A 19,054-nucleotide genomic window follows, 5' to 3' on the forward strand; every position below is an offset into this window, starting at 1 on the left:
TATATATAAAAATAAGAAAAATATTCCTATATAATTGGATTTGAATCCATGTTTATAATTTTTACATTTATAATTTATTATTCAATCAAAATCTTATTTGTTCTTTGTATCAAATTTTAATAAATATAATTATTATATAATTTTATTTTTTATTCATTGTGGGTGATCCAACAATAAATAGTATAAATAATTGTAAGCGTAGATAGCAACTGTAGATTTGGTTGACCCAATGTGGAGAAGGAAGCTTTTAAAGCCCACTTTCCAATGGGCCCCAAAATCATGTGACTGACACACATTGGGTTGCCTTGTCCCTTCAAATTAAATTTCTTGGATTTTAGTTAAGTTCATTAAATAATTAAATTTGTTGTGTCTTTAAAATTTGCTTGAGGTCTTGAATTTGATTCTCATATTTTGGGATTTTCTGATTTAATTTTTAATTTTGTGTTATGCCCAATTTGAGTCTTTGGGCTTTTTTTTTTTTTTTAATTTTGTTAATTTATTAATAAGAATTAGTTTATTAGTTGGGTGGTAAGGTGTTTATTAATTTACTCTTTGGTCTTATTTAGGTCCCTTTGCAAGCAAATTGGAATTATTTTTGCTAATTGGTGATATCGCCTAGGTGGAGGAAGTTGGATGGGATTGAAATTCTAGGGGAGTTTCTTTAGGGATGATATCTGATTCAGTGGGTAGGTTTTATTTGATTTTAGATTTTTTTTAAATTTCCTAAAATTCTGCTATCTGCTCCCATTGTTTTCCCAAACTTCTTTCACGTTATTTTCTTCTTCGTTCTCCTTCTTGTGTCGTTTTCATTTTCTTTTCTTGTCTCTTGTTCTTGTGATTTTATTTTTGCGTTCTATCATCGCTGTTGTTCTGCATTTTGTCATGCCGTTAGTCTATCGAACGATTTTGGGTAAGTGTTCTTTACTGTGTTGTTATAAAAGATTTTGGGGTTTTGATTTGGGATTTTTCTTTGTGATGGGTTTCTATTAATGGTGAAATCTTTCGTTCTAGGAGAGGAACGTATGGTGTTAGACGAACCTCCAGCGAATTAAGTCTTCTAGTCAGTTTGGGCTGCTCGCTGCTGTTATTCATATGGTAAGTATGCGTATATGGAATTTGGGATTGTTTTCCCTGCATATTTATGAGTGGCGTACTGCCATGTACTAATGTGATTGGACGGATGAACTCTTGTAGTTTTAATTAGTGTGGTTGGTTGAATGGAGATGGTGCGTAGAGGATAGATGTAGGATGTGGTATGAGATGATATATTATAAGATATGTTCTAACATAAAATTTGATATGATATGTATAAGATATGTTCTGAAATGTAATCTGATATGCTATGATACGTTCTGGTATATATATTTATATTGTTTTGTTTGTGTGGGACATACCACACACTGGGTGTACAGTTCACGTGTTTGTTTGTTTCATTTCAGGTGATCTTCAGACTTAGCATTGGACAGCGATACAGGACCTCGGTTTCCACGCTTTTGGTTTAGTACGTTCCGGACTGATATTTTTTATGGACTTTTACAGACTTTTGTAACGTTTTAATTTTGTTTGGGATTTCAAATTTTATTTTGGTGTTTGGTTCTGCAAAAATTATGGTTTTTAATCAGTATTTAAAACAAGACGACAAAAAATAAACTAGGGATAAATAAGACCAAGTTGCTAAAAGGGTTTCGAAGCCAAATTTTGTTGAAATTCGCTAGAATGTTTTGTTTCGTAAAGAATTAAGTAAGTTGGATCTGTTTTAGTAAAAGCTATTAAATAGGGGTTTTACCTCAAAATACTCACGGGTTTTTGAAAATCGATACGTTTTCTATAAGATATATGAAATTGGATTTTCTTAAAGTTGGAAGAGGTTTTCACCAAAACTTAAGCATTAGCGTTTTCAGTAATGATGTAACCTCCACAATCTGAACGTAATGTCTAGGTCAGATTTAGGGTGTTACACTTTAACGACATATTATTATGAAAGCAACTTAATTATTGCTTGTCCAATGATTTTGTTAAAAGTTGTTACCCTCTTAGAATGCATTTAATCTCTTTGGAATAGAAACATTAATTGCATATTTTGATCACTTTTTAAATTCTTAAGCTTTTCATTTAGTCTTAAATAAAATTAGTTTTTAAGACCTTTATATATTTTTATTTACCCTATTAAAATTCTCATTTATCCGCATTGTGATTTAACTGAAAATCTGTAGAAATGTATTAAATATTAATCGGATATTGGCAAATTGGCCATGTGAAAATTTTTTGAAAAATGTTTATATTAAAATAAATAAAATTTTAGTTGAAAAGATAAATTTGAGACATTGAATAGCATAGTGTTTTAGGTTTAAATTCTATGTTGCATGTATTTTTTTTCTAAATTATATATATAATAAAACACTTTCATAGTAATATTTACTTTGTAAAAAAAGAGTGTCAATAATTTTTAAATTTATTTATATTATATAATAAACATTTGATTAAATTAGTGTCATGACTCAATCGACCACTAATTAATTGTATAATAACAGAATATTCTTACTTTACAAAGTAACTTATATTATTTTGATGGTATTTTGTCACTCTAAATCTTTTATATACAAAAATATAAAAATATTCCTATATAATTGGATTTGAATCCATGTTTATAATTCTGATCCTTTAAACTTTATTATTCAATCAAAACCTCATTTTTATTTTTATCAAATTTTAATAAATATAATTATTAAATAATTCTTTTCTTTTATCTATAATTGTAGGCGTAGATAGCAACTGCAGATTTGGTTGACCCAAGGCGAGGATGGAAGCTTTTAAAGCCCACTGTCCAATGGGCCCCAAAATCATGTGCGCAATCTTTATTTATATCACAGTGACAATCATATGTGGAAGGCCGGTGCTTGATATATTAATATTTGAACAGACAAGGCGACTGGGGTTGGTTAGAGATATAAGGGATTGTCGGCCACGTATCTACTGATACCACAGCAGTCTTTTGTTTTCTTTTAGACGATCGAGCCACGATTTCAAATAAAATATTCTATTATTATATTTCCTATTAATCGAATATGATTTTAACCACTGACTATGCATCTACGAAGCACTTCAGTTTTTCTTCAACTGCAATCATGTCTTGGTGCAAACATTTCAAACCCCAACACCAAACTATATATTATACATGACAATAATTGAAACTGAAACTAATTCACAGCGGTTGCTTCATGCTTGTCGGTATTCTATTAGTATTGCTATATATAACATCAATCTTCCTTTCTATCACATCAATACTATCCTATAATTACCTTATACCATAATAAGTGTCATTATACGAGTACATCATTAAAGATTTCATTTTTAGGGATCATTCCTCTCCTCTCCTCTCTCCATTAGTGGTGAATTTAAGGAGCTGTTATAGATACCGACTCTTAAAATGTAAAATTATTATTTATGTATTTAATTTTTTTTAAATATTTAAAATTAGTAAAGATAAAATTATATTTTTGTCTTCTTAAAATTATAAAATTTCAATTAAATCTTTTAAAATTTATAAAGATATAGACTACAAAAAATTAAAATTTTATTCGGCCCTCTTAAAAGATTGTTCTGGCTTCATCTTTACTCTCCATCTTTCTTATTTCCATTTTCCTAAAAAAACTCATCAACTAAATAAGTTCCAGGTCCCAACTTCTTTGCTAAACTCTACCAACATATATTTTTGACTCTCCGCTTACTCTAAACAAAATGAATCGATCAATACGATTACCAACCAAACTTTGCATCAATAATTAATGCATAATCGCCAATTATTAATTGGCACCCTTGCCAACTAAAAGAACTTGTCAAACATAATTGAAAGCTATTAAGGAACCAAAATTTTTTGTTTTCAGCCCTCGCCATTTTGTGGGTGGGAACCCTTGCCATTTTGGTTTAAGCAAGGGTTGAAAAGAGTAAGTTCCCTAGCATCCATCATCACACACGTAGTATACTGGGTGCTGTATCATAGTAGGGCCAACTTTCAAATAAACAAAAGCATATAAATTTAGAGTAAATGAATTTAAAACATATTTTAATTAGTATAATAATAAATAATGATAATTAATAACTACTATATTATGCTACTATTTTAGTATGTCATATAGTATTATATAATGTTATAATGTTTAACTATCAATGCATATATATAAACTATTAATATATTATATATGATATGATATAATATTATATAATATACTAGGAGAGCTAACTTTCAAATATACAAAAGAGTATTAGAGTGTTTTCAACCATTATAATAAGCAATAATATATAATGATAATTAATATATTATATATAACTATTATAGTATGTGATATAGTATTATATAGAGTAATAATATATTTTAAAACCATTAATACATACATATATATAACTATTAATTGGTCCAAAATTAAAACCTAATTTACCAATCGATTTGACTGAATTGACTTGATTGGGTCGATTAAATCGGTTTTAGTCCGCTAACTGTAATAGATGATACACTATTACATAATATGATAATACTATATATATATATATATATATATATTTGTTAAACAATTTAATTTTTTACATAAAAGAAATAGTTATAAAATTTTTAATTTACATCAAATTTGACATGCATGATTTATATGTGACAGTTGAATAATTAAAATATTAATCGTACAAAGAGATACGAAAGAGTATAGTGTAAGTGGATCCTCCCATAGTATATAACTATTACTAGAATTGTTAATACACACACATGTGTATGTATATATATATATATATATAACCAGGTAAACTATATAAATAGTCAACTAATTATTAGCGTGTTTATATTTTAGTCACTTAAGTTTAAAATTACTATTTTAATCACTAACGTTATCGTAATTTAATATTTCAGTCACTCATTCATTAAATCAGTAACAGAATGTTGACATGGCCATTTCTTCATTGGCATAATAACAAAGTTAGCCTTCTATCAATTTGGTCCTAATTAAAAAAATTCAACAAATTTAACCCTCAACTTAACACAATATGTCAATTTAGTCTTGATTAATCTTAAAATTTTAAAATGAAAATGAAAAACCTTTAAAAAATACAAAAATTTAAAGTTCATTTTGATAAAAATTACAAATAAAATTATAAATAAATGAACACCCATTTTTTTTCTTTTTTCTAACATGAAATTTATTTATTAAAATAATAATTTTGTAAATATTTTTTTTGAAAAGCCCACAAACACGATTAGCCTTTTTTCTCTTTTTTTTAGTTTTATTTTATAAATAATAAATTATTTATTATATGTATGGCCATGTTCTTTAGTCCTCGTCAAATTTGTTGAGTGTTGGTCAGAATAGCCGGTTTTGAAAATCGAACAGTGGTTTTGGGACCACAAATCCGAGTCCGAAAGGAAAATTATTTTAATATTATTATTGCATGGTCTGCATTATGATAGAAATGTCGTATAAAAATTTCATTAAGAAAATTTTACCGATTGCATGTCTAATTAGATGGAAAGGACCAAATTGCATAAAATGCAAAAGTTGAGTTCTAGTAGCTATGGGTATCAAATAGCTATAGAATTCAAAATTTAAGTTCCTTATATAGAAAATAAACCATTTAGAGGATTTTGTAGATAAGTATGCTTAGTCATCAGTAGAAAATTAAATAAAGAAAAGGACTAAATTGAAAAGATGAAATAATAAAAGATGATATTTTAATTAAATAGAAATATCATCATTTTATATCATCTTTCTCCAAATTAAAAGACATGGAAACCCTAGCTATGGTGTTGAGTTCTAGCAAGACTTATTTGGCTTAATTAGATCCAGATAGACCAAATACAGAGTTAAACCGAGGAAAACAGAAAGTAGTGGATTAGTAACTTTTGTGTGTACGAACATTGTCGAGGTAAGTTCGTGTAGCTAAATTATATTTATATTTTGAATTGAATGTTGTGTATGTGAACTAAATTGTGTAATTGACATGTATGAAAATTAAACACACATCCAAATATAACTGACAAGCATTAAGTCCCGTTTGAATAAATGAAATACGATGGATACGGGGTTCCCGATTGGTTGTGATCTTGCATGTGTTGCGGACACACCATAGCTCAAAAGAGCGTCCTATTATTAGCTCTCATGAGCTTCCCGATATATGGTTCTTGCGAGCTTCCCGTTAATAGCTCTTTGGAGCATCTCGATTTGGTTGTGATCTTACATATGTTGTGGACACCCTGTAGCTCTTATGAGTATCTCGATAAATGGCTCTTCACGAGCTTCCCGATTAAAGGCTTTTTGTGAACTTCCCTATTAAATGCTCTTTGTGAGCTTCCCGTTAAAGGTTCTCCGGAGCTTCCCAATATTGGCTCATTTGAACCTTCACAATATTAGCTCTTATGAGTTTCCCGTTACATAGCTCACATGAGCTTCCAATTATATGGCTCGAAAGAGCTTCTCGTTTATGTGCTCGTATAAGCATTCCTGAATATAAATTGACGGATTATATATTTTTACAGTTTGTGTGTACTACCCGGGTATCTATCGATATTTTAAATGATTCAACGGGCAAAATCCTGATATGAGATAATAAATGAATTAAAAGTGAAACATTATCTGTATATACACGAAATACATGGAAACTTGATATTGATGAGCTCATACATGATTATTGATATTCAGGTGAAATAAATGACTAACTTGTTTGATGAAGTTGTGTGTTTAGGTTATTAGCCAAATTGCTTGGACGCATTTTGAATGTTTATTTTAATAAAAATGAATGGTAAGTTAATTTTCCATTATACGAACTTACTAAGCATTAAATGCTTACTTTTTTTATTTCCTCTGTTTTATAACACTCGAAAGCTCGTAAAGGTTGGAAGTCGGTCAGAGTCGCATCACACTATCCCTCGGACTTTTCAGTATATTTAGCAAACTAATGTTGGTTATAATGGCATGTATAGGCTAAATATGACCAATGATGGCAATGTAAATGTTTGGTTGTAACTAGCCATTCGAATAGCTTGTGAAAGACATATTTTGATATGTTTATATATGGTTTATTTGTGTTTGATGAGTCTTTGAATTGGTTAAATGATGGAAATCATATAGGCTCATTATTAATTGGTTTGAGTTAGTATAATTGTTAAGATATGCATGAATGTGAATTTGGTCAATTAGGCAAAATTGAATACTTGGACATATGGATAATATGTATTAAACTTGATTTTGGCTTGGTTTGAATGATTGGTATTGCCTTGTGAATGTGTTAAAGTGTTGGTGTAGGTGGAAGACAAATTGGGTGAGAAAAGTGGCCTGTTTTTGTCCACACGGGTGTGCACACGGCCTAGCACATGGGCGTGTGATCTGGCAGTGTGTCCCCTGCATCTTAAAAATTGAGAAAAAAAATGCTCAAAATTATCCACACTGCCTAACACAAGAGTGTGTGCCTTGGCCATGTAACCCAAGTTAGTGAGTTACACGGGCATGGACATAGGCTGGGACACGACAGTATGCCCTATTTCGAATGCCTACACGGCTTGAGGCATGAATGTGTCTCTTGGCCATGTAAACCACGTGGCCTAGCCACACGGGCGTTTGGCCCTTGCACCTAGTAAAAATTTGAAGTTTTGCGAAAATTTTTCTGAGTTTTCGATTTAGTCCCGACTTGATTCTAATGCATATTTTGGGCCTTGAGGGCTGTTATAAGGGACGATATGATTTATTATTATTAGTTTATGATGTGAATGTGTAATGATATGAAATTGTCTATATTTAATTATGTAAATCTCAGTAACGCTCCGTAACTCTATTTTAGCGACGGATAAAGGTTAAGGGTGTTATATGGGCACCGCCTTTGCCCATAACCACTGGCACCATTAACTCTTACACCAAACTCCTTGATTTTTACATCCTTGGTCATCGTGTCATTAAACTAGGAATTGATTTTTTTTATCATACCTTTTATATTTCAAATTTGATTGAATTAACAAACGATGATTTTTATAATACAATATAATTTAAAAATGAAACACAATATTAAAGCTTTGACATAATCTCCTTATCATATTAGAAAAACATAAACTTCATACAATAACAGAGCCAAATTTTTCGATACAAGATAATACATTTCAAAGATAAATCCTAATTCCCTAAACCTTAATTACATAAACCCATAATCCTATGCGCCTCCATCATTCTTTGGTTTAATCTCCTTACAATCATTGGAATGGAGTCGATACATACAATCCTTCGAAAACCCATTTATATCAAAATTCCTCATCCATAGAAAATAAGGTGAATTTGAATTTTTCACGTAGATATGATTACCCGTAATCAGCTAGGAAGTTCTCTTTGCACCATATTTTACGACGCCCTTCACAAATTCTTTGGTTAAGATCTCTTATCATTTTTTTTTCTATTTTTCTTGTTGGAAGATAACATCAACCACAATCTATCCAACCTAACTTTATGTTCTACGTATATAAATATTTCTCTAAGAAAATGATATTTCTGAATTTCCCACCTAAGACCAATATAACATGACTAAATTAACTCCTACATATTAAGGTTCACAACAATTATGTGGGAAACAACGTAGTCGTTGTTCAAGTTCATCCTATAATTCTTAATTTTTCTACCAAAGTGTCAACAACTTCTCATTGTTGTTCAATTCTTACCTTTTTCACAGTTCAAATAACCCTAGTCATTTTCCTCTACACAATAAAGCATTATCTTTATTACAATATATATCCTAACCCTAAACCATCTAACCATTTCAAACTAATCATATTTCATAAATTCTAAACCCTATTATCTCATGTCACAAAAAATTCACATAATATAATTTTATTCTATTTGTAAACCATAAAAACTGTAATATAATTACACTATAAAGTTTCCTTACCTTTTTTTTTTCTCGGAGCTTGCCTCTCCTAACATCGATCCTGAGAAAAAAAATTACTTCCACCAATTAATACAATGATAGCCCACTAAATATGTATAACATTTGCAATTTTTATATTAGTTAGATATATTTATTTTTTCTATACTATTGGAGAAAAAAATCCAAATTAACATTTATAATTTTCTATATTTTTACTTTAATAATTCCATTTTGTTGAAAAAAAAAGTAAACATTTACTATGGATATATCATTTACAATTTCCTATATTTTCTATGTAATTTTTTACTAAAAAATTTAAAACATTTATAATTTAAATTTATGCATAATAATAAACTAATTTTTACCAAATAATTAATGGCTGGTTTTTACATTTGGAATATTAACCTTTTTCTCTAAGCTAAATTATCTTCTAACAAATTTAATAACTCTCTTAACAAATAGATTTTTTTTCAACTCTATTAACCTTTTTTTTTTTATTCTCTTTACTTTCAGCTTATTTTTTTACTACCCACAACTATCATTTTTTTTTTCACTTCGAAGCAATTTCTTTTAAAAAAACTGGGGTTTTTAAACACCTCTATGTATAGTCATGTCAAGGAGAAGAGGTTTTTGTTGCCTAGGAAGCCTAAATTGGTAGCCGCCATTTTGATTTAGGCTTCCTAGGTAACATAAAATCCCTGTTGCAACACCTGCACCGACATGATAAACTATTGGAAACCCAAATTAGTGTGTTGGTTGTCGATTTGGGGTTTTGAGGTGCTTTATTCATATTCGACTCACTAGATACATCAATTTCAACCAAAGTTATTAGTTACCATGCCGATTTGGGGGTTCCATGCATCTCTCATATTATTTTGGTAAAAAAACCTATATTATACCAATAAATAATCTATTTTTGTATTATTTCAGAAAAAGTCTAATTATATAGAAAATTTATGTAAAATAAAATGAAACTTTAATTGAAATAGTAAAGTTGAAAGTTTAAAAACTATAATGTCTTAAGTTCAAATGTCAGAATACGTAAGTTTTATTAATTTTATATAAAATAAAAAAACAATTCCATAATAAAATAATTTAATTGATAAAAATATCTTTTAATCAATTCTCAAATAAATTGATATTCAATTCGCTGAACGCATATATTGCGTGTGTTAGTTGAATTCACTTGACCCACCCTAGATAAACTTTAATTATATTTTTTATTTTCTTTATCAATAATTAATGAAGTCATTGTTAATCTAGAATTGATTGAAAAGCTACTATACTAATAAACGATATTGTAATAACACTCTAAGTAGTCTTTTCTAATTACATTATTATATAGGAGAAGAAAAAAAAACACGTTTATGAGGCCAACAAAAGTGCATCAAGTTTTGTTGACGTTCAATTAATGTCACGTGTCTTATTCTCTTACTTAATTTCCTGTTGTAATTAAGTTATCTGGGTTTTCATATTATTTACGATAAATAGATATCACATTTAATTATTTTTATATGTTTGAAAATCTTAATTTAAATAAAGATTTATTATTATTTGTACCTTTACACGTGGGTACCTTCAATCATAGAAGAAAACAAAATGACTTATTACACGTAGGTGGCAATCCTTGTGAATTTAAGATTATGGAACATTGGTTGAAGCAATTGAAGGGCCAAAGATGTGAAAGGGATAAAGCCGGCAACAACTAACCAACCACTGTGCAAATAATATATGAGGTTCCACTTTATGTTTAGATAAACTATACTAAATTATTAATAATTTTATATTTTTGTCATTTAATTTTAAAAAATTATGAAATGATCACTGAACAGTTTTAAAGTTTTTATTTAAGTCATTGCCTTCACCAATTAAAAGTCTTCTTTCCCCTTCTCTTATACAATTCAATTTTTTTTAATGAATTAGTTTCAAATATCACAAATCTGTGAACAAAAATTTAAATAACTTTCTTATCCAATCTCCATCACTAATTGTCTACTTGTCTATGAGTATTGATCTATCACAATTGTAGAATGGTCACTTGAAGCTTGCTAGTTCGACTTTTAAAAAGAATTTAACAGCCTAGTAACTTAAAATAAATTTTTTTGAATAATTCAATGATTTAAATGAATACTTCTGAATAATTCAATGATCATTTTATAACTTTTTAAAATTGAGTGACCGAAAAAAAATTATTAATAACTTAATGACTTTACAATTTATTTATTTTTTTCCTTTTTTGAAACAGAACATTTATGTGTTGTATATATATTTAAGGACAAGGGTAGCGGCTATTTAAGAAATAAAGTATTTCATCATTATCGTTTTTTCCTTGAGACTGGATAGAAATATAAGACGCCAAAAAACAGCAAAGCCGCAAAACAACAGAAACACCATCTCATGATGTAACAATGAACCATCATTAATCAGAAACCACCAAAATTAAAACATTGAATCCCATTCACCTCCAGCTTTCGCCTACAATACTCCAAAATAAAGCAATGAAATGCCTCCCATTAATTCCTAGTCAGGAACTTAAACTAAAGCACCAATATGATTCAATAACCCATATGTTGTAGCCATACCACCTAAAAGACCAAACTCAAACACCTGTTCTGCCCAAACTCACCCTGCTTTTCGCCATATTGACACATACAGAGCACCAATCGTCACTCTCAACATCCCCCTGTCAACCAATTTAAAGTCAACCATTCAATACAATAAGAATCAATATCCCATATGTACTGGAGGTGCAAACAATGATTCCAAGGCACATCTCCACACCAGAAAAGCCATACAAATCAAAAGGATTAGGAACCAATTTTCTTCATCAGCCATTAAAATTTTGTTATTTTTTTTTTAACTTTTTATGTTAATTTTGTAGTCTATATATTTAAGATTTGTGATCGCTCTTCTCAACAATCTAAAACAACAATCTAGAAATCTTATATACAATTTTCACGTGGTAAAAACAATTACATAGACGAAAAATTTTATCATACGTGTAAACATGTGGAGACTATGTATTTAAAACACATGTATATGTTTAAAATAACATACAACAAATAATAAAATTTAAGGTTTGAAAGTGATAATAATAACATATAGGCAATATGTACATATTTAAAATAAAAATAGTTTAAAATTTATGAGTAAAAAGAAATTTAAATAAGTAAATACATTAAATTAAGAATATTAAATGTACTTCAATTGTTTATAGATGATAGTAGCATAGACTCAAATCTCAAAATTTACAACTTTTTTTATTCTTTTAAATAAGAAAAAGAAAAAAGTGCTATTGTCATTATATAACTTAGGGTCTATTTAGTTCACTGAAAATGATTTCGGAAAATAAATTCTAAAATTGATTTACTTTCTTAAAAAGTTAATTTTTTAATATTTGGATGAATCTATGTAAAATATTCTCTATTATTTGACGGATTTCTTAAAAATATTTCATAAAAGTTGGTTTTGCATATATTAAAAATATTTTTAAATTTAAGTTCATTACAACGTCATTTTTAGTTACATAACTACCAAGTGAGTATTTTTATTTAAAAATGTGGCATCAACAAAATTAAAAAAAAATTAACAATGTCAACAATTGGACTTGATTTTCAAATCTGAAAAGTAGAGGGACTAAATTCTTAAAATTAAAAGTACAAAACTAAATTACAAATTTGTGAAGAGTACATAGACTTATGACATATTTTAACATTTATACTACAAAACATTTATTTTCAACATATTTATAATTGTAATAAATATTTATTATCAAAATATTAATATTGAATATTTTCAATAATATGTGAAGAATATTTTAAAAATTAAAATTAAAATATTAAATAATTTATTAAAACAATAAATTATATTAATTATATTATTAATTTATTATATGACTAAATATAAATAAATAAATAAATATGCATGTTTAATAATATTAAAAATATAATATTTTATATTAATAATTTAATAATTTTAAATATTTTTAAAAATAAAATTTATTATCAATATAATAATATTAAGCTTGATTTAAGTTAATTTTTCTATAAAAAATAAAATTACATATAGATGAACTCTTTTTCGGAAAATGATTTATGCTTTTCAAGAGGGTAAGTCCTTTTACAGGAAAATGGGTTATTCTACCTTGAATTTTAAGTCATTTTTTGTTAACCAAACTATTTTCTGTTAAACAAACACAAGAAAATGCAGAAAACATTTTCTATAAAACATTTTACATGTAAATAAACGGACCCTTATTTCAAATATTTAAGGTTGTTTTAAAAAAATTTTTGACTGAATTGGTGTCAAGTTAACTCGTTACATCAACTTAATTACACACTTAAATAATATTATAGATATGAAATTATAATAGATTTTCTTTTAAAAAAATTATTTGATTCATAATTTAAGGAAAAAAAACTATTTAGGCTCCACCAAGATAGTGTGTATTTTTTTATTTTCAAATTTGCCACTTTCTAAAGCTAATGTCCACTATTATATAGTTTTAATAATGAAGATATTAATTAATTGGTAAAATTTTCAGCATTATGCATTTAATTGAGTAACAGCATTGAAAATAAAGGGAAATAGAAATGGTGTTAACCGATGCATGGGGAGGACCACTAGCTCCACGCCACTAAACCAGCTGGCTTTGAATAGACCCATGGTTGATGATGGGCCAGCTACGAAAAAGTGACCCTGTTGGTCCCCAAAATTGGTCCCAAATATAGTAGTAGTACTAGAGGTTGCAAATTTGAAATAAGCAACATGTTCCAAGTTTTGGATAAAGTGGGGTTCATTTTAACATTAACCAATAACAGCCAACGGGGGACGCCTTGTTCAGTGGCATTTCATCACTAGAATTAACAACAAACTACGTATGATTATTTATGGAAGACAAATAATTATTTATGTATTTAAGGAAGGGATCAATTTTACATTTTTATTTTATTTTATGAATTTGACCGTTAATTGTCATACATGTAAGCAACCCCAGTGGCAAAATATCATTCTAGTCCCTTTAAATGTTTGAAATTATAAATTAATTTAATGGTAAAAATACGCTTTCCCCTCTAAGATAATAAAGTTTTAGTTTAATTTTTATTTTATAAACATATTATTACAAAACATTGCAAAATTTATGAAAAATCTTAAGAAATAATTGAATATAATTTAATTAATACATATACTCAACTCGTACAAAACTAGTTAATATATATTTAACGGTTAAAAGTTTTTTTTACAAAATAAATAGTTAAAAAGATTTTCTTTACCTCAAACGTAGCATACATAATTTATATGCATAAAACATGAAATTCAATGGTTAGATTATTAAAATATTAATCGTAAAAAAATTATGAAAGAGTGTAAAACCATGTTAATTTTGCACCAGTATAAGTGAATCTCTCCCTTTATATATATATATATATGATTCTCTTAAGTTTATAATTTCTTTTTTGAATAATCTCATTATAAGTTCTGATCATATTTTTTTTTGATACAATGCCTAATATTACCCATAGCTCATCCCTAACCCATAAATAGGAGGGTAATGTGCTTTAACGCATTTGAATCTACGTCTTCCTACTTTGGTAACAATGTACATACCAATCGAGCTAAAATTCAATTGACTTTAAGTTTATAATTTTATGCCCAATCAATAATAATTTTTTACTACTTCGATTTTAAGGTTTATTTGAATATATATACAATTAATAGAGATAATAAAAGTGTGCATAATGAAATTAAAATGTATTTAATAATTAAAAATTTGGTTGAGTAGTAAATTTAAGGTTTTATTAATATAATTAGTATAGGTTCAAATCATGCCATATTCATATTTTATTTTGTCTTGTTTTTAAATTACAAACATCAAAGTAACTCAAATAATATAACTTATTTTAAATACTGAAAGGACATTTTAATACCTCCTTAACCGAAGTTAGTGTCCATTGACTTGTGGTACCAACTCAATCAAGAGTTTAAATAATAGTGCACAATTGATGGAGGTAATAAAATATGAATTATAAAAATAAAATTAATAAAAAATTAAAATAAAGCTTTGGTTTAGTAGTAAATTTAAAGTTTTCCAAATGTAATTGGTGTGAGTTCAAATATCGTCATTTGCATATTTTTATTGTTTTTAATAAAAGATTAAAATACCCTCGAATAATATAATTTATTTTAAATACGAATGACATTTACATAATTTCATTAACTGAGTTGGACTTTGGTTGACTCGTAACACCAGCTCAATAAAAAACTTAAATAATAGTATAGATTATAAGTAGTTTGTATTCTCGTGCGATACATGAGTCGGTTGTATATATATAATATTTTACATTTAAAACTCAATGTAATTTGTGTAAATATAATATAATATATTTTACATTTAAAATAATTTTCCAAACATAGACCATTTTCGATTCTATATGTAATGGAAAAAAGAATGAAATTATTGATGTTGTTTCCATGAAAGTATATAAAATGGATTTTTAAAAGTTAGAAAGCCATGATTTTTTGGTGTGAGAGATTTTAATCTCAATCAAACATTAAATTTGTCAAAATTTGTCCAGAATATTATTATTATTATTTTTGTTTTTCATTGTTATGAGATTTATAAACATGATGAAGTATGTATATCTTTTGAGGAAAATTAAACGAGTTTGATGTACTTATATTAATTTTTTGATTATTGCGCATATATTTATATGTACTTATATTAATTCTTTAATTATTCCACATATTTGGTAAAGGATTATTTGTAGAAGCATTTATGGTATACACTATTCATTAATTATTTAAGTACAAGAATAATTTTTTAAAATATTATAATCATTTTCATCTTTTAATTGAAAATATTTAATAAATATAATATATATATATATACATGCATTATTGTAAAGTACTATTCAAATATTTTTTATATTAGTTGATGATAATAATTGTATTTATTAAGGATGTTTAAGTTTATTATATTTAAGTAATTAGCTCAACATTGATTACTAATTTATAATTATTTCATGAGAATAGTTATGTAACACCTTAAATCGGCCTAAACGTTATAGTCAAATTTGGAGTTACTACATAAAACAATTAACAATTTAATTTTTGGTATATTTTGAAAATTGACGAAACTCTTAAAATTTCGGATAATTTGAAAACGTATCTTCCTTAACTATATTATTGAAAATGTGGTTTTTGTGTAACTAGAAAATCATCATAAACTTTCAAAATCCTGAATTTATTCAAAGTTATATCTTATCGTACTATTTTATTAAAACGTTGTTTATTTGTATTTAAAAAAAACTTATAATTTTTACAATAGAAACTTCTTAAAAGTGATATTTGAAAAAAGCAGTTCGTTGTTAAAAATCTTTAATTTTGCAGAAAAGCGAATTTTATCAACTAAAACATTTGAACAATATTAAGCAAACTACAGAAATAAAGTTTAAAATCTAAAACAATCCAAAAAGTCCATAGTCCAAAATTTATAAAACTCAAATACCAAAATTTAGATAAATTGAATTTAAATATATTATAACATTAATGGAGCTCCCGATTGCATTGACCCGCCTAAGCCTGGGAATTACTTGAAAATATCAGTCAGACAAAAGGTGAGTTTTCGAACTCAGTGTATAATGTATAACTTAAAACAGTTAATGCATAATAGATAGATTTATCAGAAACAGATTCATAACAGGCAGAACAGATATAGTCATATGATCCTACCCCCAACTGCTACACACCAATTTCGACCATATAGACCCTACGAAAAGTCCACGGTAGATCGGAACGATGTGTACGTCCCTAGGAGGAATTTCAAATTTTTGGGCCCACACGGCCTCACACATGTTTGTGTGGTCTATACGACTCAAAATAGCCCAGGTTGTGTGTCACACACAGTCAGGCACACAGTCGTGTGGCATTAATAGACTGCTTTTTCAACTCTCGCCAATTACTGTTTTTCGTGTTTCTCAATACACACCTGAATATTTTCTGATGTAATTCCACAACCGAATAATTCCACACCTAAGCCAATAATTAACACAACTTAACTCAGTAGTAGTTTGCAAATTTAAACGAACATTGTTCACAAATGACTAATAAAAACCTTCCAAAACATAATTGATGAAACCCTTGCCACTAAAGGGGTAACAATTATACAAAATTTAGGTCGTTGAAGGATCACCAATCGTCTCACGAACGTCCCCTAAAACAAACAGAATTAATTAGTTAATCCAAAATACTCCATTTGCACCACAACTCCGAAATTCAACCAACACACATGCTTAACGAACACTTGCAATGACTAAATCGAGTAAAAGCGATAAACTATACCTTCGTGAACTGAAAACCAAACAAAAAACGGATTGAAAAATATTTACAAAAAATTAAAATATGGAATGCAAGGATTGAAAGCACCAAACGCCACGAAAGGAACAAGAACCGACGCGAGAGGCTAGAAGGAGAAACAAAATTGAATTGAAAAAGAAACAAACAAATTGCACAAGTAAGGAATATGTAAAACCGCGTGAAGTGGTGGAAACATGGGTCAAGGGAAAAAGTGAAATAAAATCGAAACAAATTGTTTCAAAAATAAAAGGATGGAACAATATATTTAATTTATATATTTTACTTTTTTAAAACAAAACCAATTTTAAACAAAGTCAAAATTCTAATAACTAATCAAGTTTTTTTCCACAGATAGAGTTCAATTAGACCACAACTACTACCAACATGCTCATAAACTAGAAACAAAAATTAATTAAATTTTCTAAAACACTATAACTTGAATCAAGTTTGTTGATTGTAGTAAATTTCATTATTAGTTAAGTTGAAAATTTTTCTTTATTAGAAATTGTAGAGTAAAATTTGAAGGGTATAATTTAAGAGTAAAATTGTGATTTTGTAACATTATAACTTGCCACAAGTCGATAATTTATAATGACAAATAGCTAATATTTAATCATGCCATATTGGATTACATTTCATAATTGTAACTTTAAATTACTATAGTCTATATATGTTAGACTGTATTTTTATATAAAATCTTTAAATAAAACTAAACCAAATGTCTAGGAATCAAACTTAGCATTAATAAATATGTATGTAATAGGCTAATTTAGCCCGGGCTCAAACCAAATCAAATAAAAAAAAATAACAGTCCAAAGTTCAATTTCAAAACAAAAAAAGAGAGCCCAAATGGCCCAAATATAAAAACCTAAAGGCCCAGTGGCCCAAACTATATTACAGAAAGCTAGAAACCCTAGGGTTTCTAGCGTCGCTCTCCCCTCGAAGGCGTACCACCCGAGGCCCCCCTTCGTCACTCGAGGTTTGACGCCCTTAACACCGTTGCACCAAAATGGCAAAGGTGTAAGTCCCATCTCCTTCCGTTGACAGTGCTAATACCTGTAAAAAAAAGAATGGAAAAGGACAGAAACAAGGACAAAAGAAACCGAAGCAAAAACAGTAAAAACAGAAGCAACAATAGCTACAAAATAAAAAAAAATGTATAATAAACAGTATAAATGTAACACCCCTAATTCACATCCGTTATCGAAATAGGGTTATGGAGCATTACCGGAATAAACAGATCAAATACAAACATTTCATATTATTTAACATTCATGTTAGATATTATTCATAAAGTCCCTTATATGAGTCCTCGAAACAGACATTAGAAACAAGTTGAGACTAAACCAGGTACTCAGAGAATTTTTCGTAAAATCTTAAAAATTTTTTCCAACCTGTAGGGGACACACGCCCGTGTGGTCAGGCCGTGTGGCTCATACTATCACAAATTATATAATGGCATGTATTGCTATACTTGTACTTGCTACGTTAGTATGAGAATCGGCTAAATTGTAGCTCTGGTACCAATAAATGTAACAACCCTAACCCATATCCATCGTCAAAACAGGGTTATGGAGCATTACCAGAATAAACAGATCAAATACAGACATTTCATATTATTTAACATTCATGTCAGATATTATTTAGTAATAATCCATAAATATTACAAGTGCATTAGTTAAGCCAAATGGCATCATGAGAAATTTATAATGCCCGTACCTGGTTTTAAAGGTTGTTTTTGGCACATTCAACTCTTTCACCCGTAACTGATAATAACCAGAACGGAGATCAATATTCGAGAACTGTAGCACCTTTCAAC

General features: G+C 28.1%; 2 long non-coding RNA genes across 2 annotated transcripts; one reads left to right on the plus strand and one right to left on the minus strand.

The window, feature by feature from the left end:
• Window positions 1-387: 387 nt before the first annotated feature.
• Window positions 388-1,605, plus strand: LOC108478477 (uncharacterized). Its single transcript, XR_001870306.2, has 3 exons — window positions 388-910; window positions 1,012-1,095; window positions 1,440-1,605. It is a non-coding gene; the product is annotated as an uncharacterized LOC108478477 (long non-coding RNA).
• A 14,764-nt stretch (window positions 1,606-16,369) lies between these two features.
• On the minus strand, window positions 16,370-17,430 carry LOC128285121 (uncharacterized). The gene is made up of 4 exons (XR_008275536.1): window positions 17,221-17,430; window positions 16,994-17,092; window positions 16,868-16,911; window positions 16,370-16,461 (listed from the first exon to the last, which is right to left on the minus strand). It is a non-coding gene; the product is annotated as an uncharacterized LOC128285121 (long non-coding RNA).
• Window positions 17,431-19,054: the final 1,624 nt, after the last annotated feature.

The sequence above is a fragment of the Gossypium arboreum genome, chromosome 12, assembly GCF_025698485.1.
Source record: "Gossypium arboreum isolate Shixiya-1 chromosome 12, ASM2569848v2, whole genome shotgun sequence".
Classification (NCBI taxonomy): Eukaryota; Viridiplantae; Streptophyta; class Magnoliopsida; order Malvales; family Malvaceae; genus Gossypium; species Gossypium arboreum.